Source organism: Daphnia magna, linkage group LG2 (assembly GCF_020631705.1).
Source record: "Daphnia magna isolate NIES linkage group LG2, ASM2063170v1.1, whole genome shotgun sequence".
In the NCBI taxonomy this organism is placed as follows: Eukaryota; Metazoa; Arthropoda; class Branchiopoda; order Diplostraca; family Daphniidae; genus Daphnia; species Daphnia magna.
In genome coordinates this window covers 4,172,081-4,183,594 of record NC_059183.1, presented here as the reverse complement: position 1 = coordinate 4,183,594, position 11,514 = coordinate 4,172,081, and the positions used below count along the sequence as shown (strand labels likewise).

At 39.5% G+C, this 11,514-nt stretch overlaps 3 long non-coding RNA genes and 1 pseudogene across 4 annotated transcripts; 2 read left to right on the top strand and 2 right to left on the bottom strand.

The window, feature by feature from the left end:
* The first annotated feature begins 1,547 nt into the window (after positions 1–1,547).
* On the top strand, positions 1,548–2,162 carry LOC116916042. Its single transcript, XR_004390403.2, has 2 exons — positions 1,548–1,699; positions 1,772–2,162. It is a non-coding gene; the product is annotated as an uncharacterized LOC116916042 (long non-coding RNA).
* On the bottom strand, positions 1,871–2,779 carry LOC116916041. Of its 2 annotated transcripts, XR_006642947.1 has the most exons (4): positions 2,410–2,779; positions 2,215–2,349; positions 2,071–2,146; positions 1,871–2,009 (listed from the first exon to the last, which is right to left on the bottom strand). It is a non-coding gene; the product is annotated as an uncharacterized LOC116916041 (long non-coding RNA). The 2 variants fall into 2 exon arrangements; XR_004390401.2 differs by having other exon boundaries at positions 2,215–2,779.
* A 4,549-nt stretch (positions 2,780–7,328) lies between these two features.
* Positions 7,329–10,264, top strand: LOC123469636. The gene is made up of 2 exons (XR_006642920.1): positions 7,329–7,564; positions 10,026–10,264. It is a non-coding gene; the product is annotated as an uncharacterized LOC123469636 (long non-coding RNA).
* Positions 10,262–11,279, bottom strand: LOC116915793 (annotated as a pseudogene).
* Positions 11,280–11,514: the final 235 nt, after the last annotated feature.

Here is an 11,514-nt window from a genome sequence, read left to right as displayed (position 1 = left end):
ACATAAAGCAATCTTTTTTAGGAAAAAATTATATATTTTTTACAAGCTATGAAAAGTTCATTGCGGAGAAATCAAACTGCTGAATCAATCCGAAAGCTACAGGTCAGCCGTAACCATCAACTCTCACAGAATCGTCGGACCGCCCATGGACGGAACAGATGATAAACGATAAAAAAAAAAAATAAAAATACTACAATGAACCTCACGTGGCCTTACGAAATTGAGGCTGGTTAAGTCAAAGCACTTCCTTAGTTATTCTATCCCAACGTTGGTGTTATAAAGTTAAACTCATTGGAATGATAGTTTCAATGATCAGTTCACCTCTTATACCGTCGGGAAGAAGGACCAGACGACAGGAATGGAGGTGGTGTCGCTTTTTTAGTTTACAAATCGATTCAGTTTCCCTCCATCACCCTACTTTTGGTTCTATTGAAGGAGCTGCCATATTTATATCGTCAATTACCTTTGCAAACCTAGAAATTATTTCCGCTTACGCACCGAGAGGAGACAATTGCCTCAAAAGAAGAAAATTTTTAGTTTATTTACACGAGCTAGTCCATTTGTGAGCAGTGGAGATTTCAATGTTCATCGAGATTTGTGGGAATCGCATGTAAACGTGAACAGAGGAGGTATCTTGATTTTGACAGTGACGATGGAATTGCCGGATGTATCGCTACTTACACCTATCGACTTCGGCACAAGAATTTACCTATCTACTGGTAAGCCTTTAACAATCGACAGAATTCTATATGGTCCCTTATCTCGTCATGAATTAAATTAAATTAAATTAAATTATAAACGTCGGACGGGTGGGATATAACATGTAATGTAATTGTGACCGATACTAGGAGAGCTTTCAGAGAGTAGAGAAACGCCTCTTTCTCTGACCAAAGGAGGAAAGATTGACGGGAAGTTGAGGCACGCAGGAGAAGGCACATAATCCAAGCGAAAAAGAAGGCATAGAGGACCCATCTCACGAATCTTGACTCGCACAAAGACCCATCAAAGGAATGTTAGAAAAAAGATTGGAAGCCACCTGCTAGAAAAGGAAAAATTAGAGATCCGTATAGACGCCAACATAGCACATTTCTTCCATCGAATGTCCGATTCATGGCCGAATGTCCGTTAGACATCCATGTCCTCTATGGGTCGTTCAGCGACGTCCGCCGGCTAGTCACATTTGAAGTGCAATGGATCAAAATATTACATTCTACGGACATCTTTCCAACAGCAAAGAAGATTTTAAATGGTTTGGTTTCTGATTGTTAAAATTATTATTTTTTCAAAAATAAAAGGGTTGGGGGACTTCACCGTGTTTAAATTTTCCACCACAATGTCTTTGGCTTGGCACATGAAAGGTCTAGCCATGGTCTAGGAGGAGATGGTATGGCCACACTGTTGGATTTGGCCGTAAGCCCTTGTCATAGCTTTTTGAGGGGGTGTTTCAAAGTGAGATCACCCGGTGGGTGGGAGAGGGGGAGAGGGAAAGTGCGGACGTGCCAGAAAACGGTAACAGTGAAGCAACTGCCACCACGCGTAGCGTTGCTGTACTAGGCAAGCGTTTGGGAGGTTTGCTATCACTACCTGTCAGCTGTTACTCTCTTTGGCAGTGTCACTCTGGACTCTGGTTTCACTTGTGTTTATTTATATTTATTTTTGTTTTGCTGTACTTTTTACTGGAAAATTCACGATAAAATAGGTAACGTTAGCCAAATTAAAATTTTGGAAAAAAGTTATGTGCGAGTCTCTTTTTAAACATTTGTATTGACAGTTGTAGGCAGTGGTTTGGCATAAGTTGCCCATGCTCGCAATAGCTATCCTGATCTTGTGATGGATTGGAAATCAGGTCATCCTGGGGCCGTAGTCTGAACTTGGCTTGAGCGTCAAGCCAATCTGGATGGCCATGTCAAGTCAATGGACGCCAATCTGGATTGATACTCAATCCAAGTTCAGACTACGGCCCCTGGCTTGCACATTCATTGAAAGAAACAATCAATACTTTCTGTGGACTAAAGTAAAGGAAAAAAAATAAGAATTGCAATACAAATGAAATCCAATTATTTCGATTACCTCTGTTGTGACGAAATTATTTCCTGAACCATACTCTCTCCAGCAATGGGCTTATTGTTTACTTCTTTCCTGCAGCCTGTGAAATGGAGGGGGAAAATATTACAAGCGGTTTCAAATTTGAATTACTGCTTGATATGTAGTTACGTTTTCTGGCATTTGCTTGTGCAGTAGAATGACAATTATTTTGTCTTTTTGTTGGCAAGCGGTTGTTATGGCCAGTGACATTTAACAGCTGCTTTAAAGGTTTACGAGCAGATGGGGATTCTGCATTTGTTTTAACTGTTTTAAAAACTTTAAGTTGTTTCATCGTAAATTGAGAGTAGTACATTTGTAATGTACCCAAGACAAATTTTGGAATAGCTGACTTAAGTAATCTCCAGTTTTGTAGGGGATGAAAATTCTGCCCGTTTTAGAAACCCTTCACTATATCTGATTCTTCAAAATGAATGTCGCACAGTCTCGCTGTTTCTTTCAGTTCAGGTATGATCGATTTCCACCGAGAAAACATATTCTTTGGTACTGAAAAAACACCAATTTTTCTGCTGCCGTCTTCATATACATTTCCACAAATAGCACAGGTTAATTTCTTTCCTAATTTTGCTTTCAAATAAAACATTCACAAAAAAAGGACGAGTAAACAAACACAACGACTAAGGAAACCCAAACTTTAAGACAACGAAGGGCTGGGAAAAACCTCCCAAACGTTTGCCTAGTTCAGCAACGCTACGCGTGGTGGCAGTTGCTGCACTGTTACCGTTTTCTGGCACGTCCGCACTTTCCCTCTCCCCCTCTCCCACCCGCTGGGTGATCTCACTTTGAAACCCCCCCTCAAAAAGCTATGACAAGGCCTTACGGCCAAATCCAACAGTGTGGCCATACCATCTCCTCCTAGACCATGGTCTAGCTTGTGAATTAAGGGTTTAAGAAAAGTTCTTCGCTTTTGAAAATTAGTCGGCAGTTTGAAGTTATGAGTTATTAGATATTATAGTTGAGAGATTGTTACATTAGTTGAGAGTTATTATTTATTATGATAAGTTAAGTTATAGATTTAATTTGGCTTTTTTTTGAAACATCCGATCTACTCGATAACTTATGTGAAACATTTCTAATGTAACGAGAACAGAAAAAAAGATAATAGAATAAAAAATATATAATGTAGCGCAAATGTACTTTGTCGCTCAGCCCCGGATGCTGGGAGGCCTAAATGTGCAATGGTCAATTGACTTTGCCGCTCTGGCCGGTTGTCAGAGGCCTGGCTCATCTGGACTATTCCAAGAATTTTGAAGTGCATCCTGACGCCTGTGATTATGGTATAGGGGCGGTGCTGATGCAAGAAAGAAACGGGAACCCCCCGACGATTTGTTTCGTCAGTAGAGTGTTGAACAAGTCGGAGTGAAAGTACACCATAACGGAAAAAGTGTGCCTTGGCATTGTATGGGGTGTAAAGAAGTTTCGGCCGTACATTTGGGGTACAAAAATCGTGGTGAAAACCGATCACTATGCCTTATATTGGCTGATGACCAGGTAAGAGCTAAGTGGGCGATTGGAGAGGTGGGGTTTGTCGTTGCAAGAGTACGACATTACCATCTGCTACAAGAAAGGAAGTTTACACGAAGACGCGGATGCCCTATCGCGTTACCCTATACAAGAAGGGGGTGAGGGGGCACAAGCGGTGGCCATCCCAGTCACTACCATAGGCCTGGATACGCGGTCTTGGGCTGAGGGTCAAGACCAGGTGAAGCAGTGGTGATGGATCAAGCAGGTGATGAGCAAGAACGGCACCACGCAGTACGGGAATTTCATGATGAAGGAGGGCTTACTGTATCTAAGGACAATCAGGTTCGGTCAAGAATTTGACCGCCTATTTGTACCACCGGAGCGGCGTAAGGAAGCATTGTCATGCGTTCATGATGAACCCACGGCAGGACATCTGGGGCAAAGAAAGACCCTGGAGAAAGCACGACAAATATTTTATTGGCCCCAAATGGACAGAGCGGTTACCCGCTATGTCCAAAGCTGCAAAAGTTGCCAGATGTGGAAAGAAAGAATGAAGAGCTGTGCGGCGGCAGTCTTTCTGCAGGAGCAGGAAGGAATCCAAAGGAACTGTCGCTTAGACAGTAAAAGTGGACTGGCATAGACTTGTTTTACATCGGTGGAAAAAGATGGGGTTACGAGGGCAAGGACAACGTTATCATAGTACTCCAGTGTCCTGGGAAAAGAATTGGGGGAATTGGCTTACCGCAAGTGTTGCCAGCGGCAAAAGTAATAAAAATTCCAATCCAACAAGCAAGCTTTAGGCAAACGCTACCCGTGAATGTGACAAATGTCATCGATGAAGAAGCCACTTGAATGCTGAGTGGCTTGCTTGCGCTGGTGGTGGAACAATCATCGCTGGCAAAGAGCCCCATCGTGGAAGAAACACCCACTGCCCTTCGTAAGCCGTCCCGGATAGACCTAGAGGGGACGAACGGCCATCTAAAGGCGGTGGAACGCCTACAACGCCAATGGGAGGAGGAAGAGAATGCCAAGAGGTATCCGTTCAAATGGTAACTCGGATGCCTGCTCCCGGTGCCGCCACTGGTTTACCTCTGGTTCGAGTACCGGAGGCTGAGTGGCCATGTAGACACCCTACTGTTGGTTCGTCTGAGGGAGATGCGGGAGCCAGGGGAGAATGATCAACGCCAGCCCGGCCCAAATGCAGCGGCGTAAATGTCTCAGTTAAATTTCAGTTAGGTCATCCCATATTAAAGTAGTAAGCAGGGTCCTTTATGTTTTGGCCGTTTAGAATTTATTAATTAAACATGGGCACTCTGTATGTCATTCCCTAAGAACCCATGTCAGTAGGTAGGAGGGGGGATGTAGCGCAAATGTACTTTGTCGCTCAGCCCCGGATGCTAAGTGGCCTAAATCTGCAATGGTCAACGGACTCTGCCGCTCTGGCCGGATGTCAGAGGCCTTAAAAGCCCGTCTATGGCTGGCCAGAGGGGCAGTCCAGTGTAGTGATTCTGTGTAGCTGTAGTGTTGTTAGTACTGTTTAGTGCTGTCGTGTACTGCTGTGTATCGTGCAACCTGCCTACGAGTAATACACCCAGTGAATCTGTAACAATAAGTGTAAAAAATTATAATAAGCAGATAATTTTATAAGACAGCTGCTGGGCATCTCCAGCAGCAAACATTTAATTATAGTTAATAAGAATGAGAAATACGAAATAACCTACATGAAGAATAACCGATAAATATTTCATAAGTATTTTACAATATTAAGAAGTAGTATCAAAAGATTTCTCCAATTAACATGAATGTGACGCCTGGTTTGAAAGAGGATTAATTGTTTTCGCAAATGATTTCTTGTTTATAGCCAGAAGACAGTTATCATCTGAATCAAAATGAAATGTGATTCGAATCAAATCTCAATAGAATCCCACAATCAAAGAATCAGATAATCAAAAATCAGAATAATTAAATGATTTTTTATTCAGAATCACGAATCAAGAATCACAATCAAAATTAGAATCAAGAATCAAAAATCAAAAATCAGAATCAACAGTTTTCAGTGTGGTCTAGTTTATTCAGAATTTCAGATGCTTATTCTTCTGTAGTGTGCAGAGATCAACGTTTCAAACTAGATTAAATGACAGTCTCAAAGTACATCTAATATTAAGAAGTTGACAAGGAATATAAATTTTTGTTATTTGAGTTAACTTTGAGCAGCAACAAAGTCTCAAAAATGTCTTCGGCAACACGGTTTCGTCGTGCGGTTAGTGCAAGTGCCCCAGCACTGAACAGCCTCTCGACTGACGCACTTGATGGTAAAATTGTGTTATATTCTAAGAATAAACTTTTTACTCTTGGATATTTGTCAAGCATAGCTAGACATTTATCCTTGTCAATGAAAAACAACTCAAGCTCGTCTAGAGTGGCAGTATTCTTGGAAGGGAAATCCAAGGGGTCACGGTCACAAGTAGCAGACACTTCATTGTTTTCCATTTCCTGAATAACAGCCATCTTGCTAGCTATTAACTACCTGTAAGATCTCACATCAGTTTCATCTTGAATCCAATCGAGCTTGAACTTCGGATGAACGCAAGTGGCAATCACCAATTCGTCATCTTGGAACCCAGTCTCAAATCTATTCAATTGACAATAAGAATTGATTATGATTAGGTACACAGGATGTTTTAATATGTTTAGTATATAGGAAACCTTTTTCAATATGATTCAGAATTCCTCTTCTGATGAAATACCCAAATCCATTGGGTTGGATTTTTTTACTAGCAATCGTCCCAATGTCGTGCCTTATTTTCAATACGCAAGGTAAAACGCAGCCGACGAAATTGTTTTTTTCTCCTTGCAATTTGTCGACCTATGTGGCACAGGATATCCTGGGGATGTCCATTTTAAATCCAACTTGTTCCATCCATCATGGATATTTACCGGACATCCATTTGAAGTCCGGTTCTAACTTGAAAGTGGACATAGTTATAGTATATGGAATAGTGAATTCCATCGGACGTCCCTGAAAGACATAAAAATACCTGACTAATATCTCATGTCTGCTTTTTGGTTTACAAAGAGTTAAACAAAATCATTATAAAACCAAAGGGTTAGTAGCCTTTCCGTGAACGAAATGTCGTGCTTTGCAAGAGAGTATTTCGCCAGTCAGGTTGCCGAGGGGGAAAATTTGAACTTACCCCGATTGCCCCGACACCATTTGCAAAAATGGTGGAGTAAGATGAAACATTAAAAACGGGCGTGATCGGCCTACAAGTATCAATGTAGTTGTCATCAGAGTTCAAACTTCAAAGTTGGGTCGGGTTAGTTATCGGGGTGATGGGGGCAAGTTCACCAAATTTTATCATAATTATCGGTATCGACTCGATCGATTATATTGTTATGTAAATCAATTGATTGTGATCTATGGTTGGATTCCCGATTACCAACTCCGATTTAAAATCCTAATCGGGTTTGTGGCGTAAACATTTCCACCTGGCGTTGATTCTTTGCATTTTACATTTTTGATCATATGAAATTTTCCACATTTTTTTTTATCAGACTGAGAAACCAAAAATGTTGTGATGATAGACAAATTCAGCAATCCCCAGATGCAGAAAAATGCTTCTTAAAACCGAATCATATTCTTAAAAAAAAAATTTTAAGTGTAATTTTCAATCACTAGCTTACTTTTAATGTTCTATTACTAATCGAACAATTTTTAATTTATCTTTAAAATATTAACCATAAAAATTAGGCAAATGTTTAAATATTCTATAAGTTATGATTCAGCTATGATTTAGCTTTTTATAATACTACTTTGGCAATCCCGCTTGTTTTCCTCTCGTCGCATAGTCGCCCTTGTCCCATTAGCCAATCGCGTGTTCGGGTTGAACGTGGATAGTCGCTGCTTACCACTTTATCCCCCATTCTCGTTTTGTGATTTCTCGTCTCATTTTGTGAACTTGATTCACTTTCTACTTATTCATCGTTCTTGGTAATGGTAAGTGTATATTTTGTTTCATATAAATTCCCTTACATTTATGTTGCACACTTTGGCCTATTATTCGTAATTTACGAAGGCTTTTTTTTGTCTTGCTCTTTTTCCCAATTCATTTCTTAGTTAGAGAAATGCCACGTTTTTCATGCATGGCCTTTTTTTAAACACTATTGTTACTAAAACTTCTTCTTATTCAGGCAATGGCGTCAGGGAACCCATCGCATTCAAGTTCCGACTCAAATTCAATTCCAGAGTCTTTGTCAAAAGGGGGTAGGGTTAGATCAAGGCCACTTTCTGATCGAGCTAAACGTTTGAGAGTTCAAAGAGTGTTAGAAGCCCAATACGTTTTACATGACGAAAGAGGTGAAGATTACAGGGTTATTGTTTCTGATAATGGTTTGCATAACGATGCACCATTTGATAGTTCTGGAAATGGTGCTCCAAACAGAAACATGGAAGAATTGGAAATCAATGTTGGTCCTGGATATAATTCTGAGTCATCTTAAGGAGATACTGATGCAGATACATTTGAATTTAGCGATTGTGATTTACACCAATCATCGTCTGATACTGTATCTGTAGACGAACCTGCTGAGCGACCCACATTTAAGAGCAAATTGGCTTCCTGGGCAGCCAGATCAAGTTTGCAGCTAAAAGATATCGACGATTTGCTTGCCATTTGCCGATCAGAGACATGGGGAACAGATTTGCCAAAAACCGCTCGAACCTTGCTTAAAACCCCTCGAAATGTTGCGTTAAAAGACGTTGATAAGGGGAAGCATTATTATGTTGGTGTTTTCACTGGGATTGTTAATGTTCTTTCTTTCCTACCGGAATTTTCACTTCCCCATCGAATTGACGTTTTTTTCACGTTGATGGTATGTCAATTGCCAAAAAGTATCTCGAGTCAATTTTGGGTTGTATCCGGTTTAATTGCCAACCTACCCGACATTAAAGTCTTTCCTGTCGCCATTTATCATGGAACTCAAAAGCCGGCTAATTTGAACGAATATCTTTCTGATCTGATTGATGAACTTAACAATTTACATCAATTTGGTGTTACTTTCAAGAGTCATACTATTTTCTTTTCTATTTACGGTTTTATTTGCGACAGCCCTTGCGTTTAAAAGTAAACAAAAGGACACTCGGGCTTTTCTGCTTGTACCAAATGTGACGTAGATGGTGATTATATTGAACATAGAATGGGTTTTCTGGAAACAAACGCAAATTTAAGAACCGATCATTCTTTCCGATCGAAATTAGATGAAGATCATCACACCAGTATATCCGCACTGGAAGTTCTTAATATTGATATGGTGGAGGATTTTCCTGTTGATCCTATGCACACAATCTATCAGGGTGTTGTTAAAAAGCTTTTTCTCCTTTGGAAGGGGGGTCCACTATCAGTCCGCCTTTCTAATTGCAAGTGAAACTCGTTGTCTGATCATCTTGTTTCTCTCAAAGAAGCAATTCCCAAAGAATTTGCGAGAAAATCTAGAACGTCGAAGGAAATTCCGCGTTTTAAAGCGACTGAATTTCGCCAATTTCTTTTATACACGGGACCCGTTGTCCTGAAAGGTTGCGTGTCTAAAAGAATTCTGCCAATTTCTTAGTACGGCATGTTGCTGTTAGAATTTAGCCACCGACAAATGGTTCAGAGAACACAACTCTTATGCAGATCAGCTTTTTAAATTGTTTGTTAAAGAATTCAAAGATTTCTAAGGATGCCACTACATTTCATACACGGTTCACAACCTTATTAATTTACCAGCTGATGTCAGAAAGTACGGCCTTTTAGAAAATTTCAGTGCATTTCCGTTTGAACACTCCTGGAAGTCAATCAAAAAATATCTCAGGTACGCCAATCGTCCATTGCAACAGGTTGTAAAATGAATAAAAGAACAAGAGTCGTGTATGAACAAGGGCATTTTACTCAAAAATTTAGATTCAAGAGAAATTGTACTAATGTACGTACTGGGGACCTTTGCCTATGAATTTGAATTCTTGCAAACAATTTTATCAGATGAAGTTCGGCCCATGGTTTTTGTCGTGTTTGAAGCCAAATAACTGTGGTTTCCTTAACGACCTCACAGTTATCTTAATAAGAAACATCGTACAATTGCTTAATCAGTCTATTTTGGCAATTGGCCAAGAATTTACTTGTAAAAAAGATCTCTTTACGTACCCTGTCGCCTCATCGTTTATTCATATTTTTTTAGTACAAAAATTTGGTCCTTCGAAAGCCTAGCCAGTAGATAGAATTAAATGTAAAGGGGTAAAACTACCGCTACAAACAAAACACTTAAATTCATATGCGGTGTTTCCTCTCCTGATGCAACCTCATGTTGCGTAGAGAGATTTAATTTATCATTAACCTGGATTTTAGATGGAACAATAAAAATGTATAATTTAAAAAATAACTACGTGCATTTCAGTGGAACAAACTAACTCTTTCTATTTTCAGGCAGATGTACTTCAAACGATGTCGCAAAATAATCCTTGGCGCGTTATTGGAAACGTGCGCAAGAAGTATACTATATTACGCGGCCCAATAAAGATTCGTGATTTGTGCACAGACCCACATGACGAAACCTTTGTTGATAAAGTAGTTACTGTTTGTTGTTGTTTACTTAATGCAATGCCAAGTGTTGTACCTCCTACTTAAATACCAACGAATAAATGAAGTCATGGTGATGAAAACTACATCTGGATTTTTATTTTTCGTGACATTACATTAATGCGTTAATTTATCATGGAACATTTATAGATTGTAATGGTTTGCGTGTTTTACTGGGTACAGGATTAGTATTACTGTTTGGCAATCTTTTTGCATTCACCGTGCTACGCTGTTGGTTTTCTTTTCCGATACTTTTCTTTTCCTTCTTTTCATCAGACACACATTGTTTGCATAACCACTTTTGACCAAAGCGAACTCTCTTAGGTACGATACAAGATTTGTGAAAGACTTTAACAATACAGTTGACGTTTCTGCAAACAACAATATCCTCACCAGGTCGATTTTGTTGACAGATGCAATAAAATGAATTTGAAGACCTCTCATTTTCTCTGTTGACTAATCTGTTATCTTCTAAAAGGTTACTCTGTGGGATAGTTACAGGACCTGAGATCACATTTGGCATCACAATAACAGGAACATGATGTACAGAGTGATGTTGACTAACTGGAGATGACACATGTTGTCTTCTATCACACTTTTAAGATGGTGACTGGCATAGAAATGATCGCTGACAAGTTGAGGTAGTAAGACTTGATTAAAGTAGAACTTGGACCTTATTCTAATTTCGTTGCACAACTCCTTGTTTTCGGGAACGTACACAACTGCCACGTCCTTTTCAATATAAACCATGAATGCGAATGTTCTCTTCGTTACAAGTAGTTGTTGCTGCACTTGAAAATAGTACGGATGATTAGTTTTTAGATGGAACTGTTAAGTTTGTTCATTGTAGCTTAAATAAAAGTCTTTATTTGAAGCACAGACTTCCCTCAAACTGCTAGCATACCTAGAATTTTATGCAAAACATTCCTTAAGTTATATATGTAAAATAATGTTGGAAAGCAGCAAGGGACACTTTGAAAATACCTATGTTTCCAGGAACATTTAGCTTCAATAACACCTAATCCATGGTATTTGCAAGTAAATAACGAATCTGGAGAAGCAGCTATTTCAGGAAACTCGGTTGAGATTATCAGCCCACATTTTGTAACACTGAATTGTTTATGTAGGTTCTTTTTTTCTATCAATTTGCATCCCTTAGTAATACACCTACTCTCATTGTCAATTCCGTACCTAACATTAAATAGAAATTAAATCAGCATTACTTCTAAAGAAAGACGTTCTTTGATGGTTACCTAGTTGCTTCTGTTGCGAAGGGTTTTTCTGTTGGGTAGCAAGATATTTTTGTAACCAAAGTGCAGGTACATTTAGATTGGCA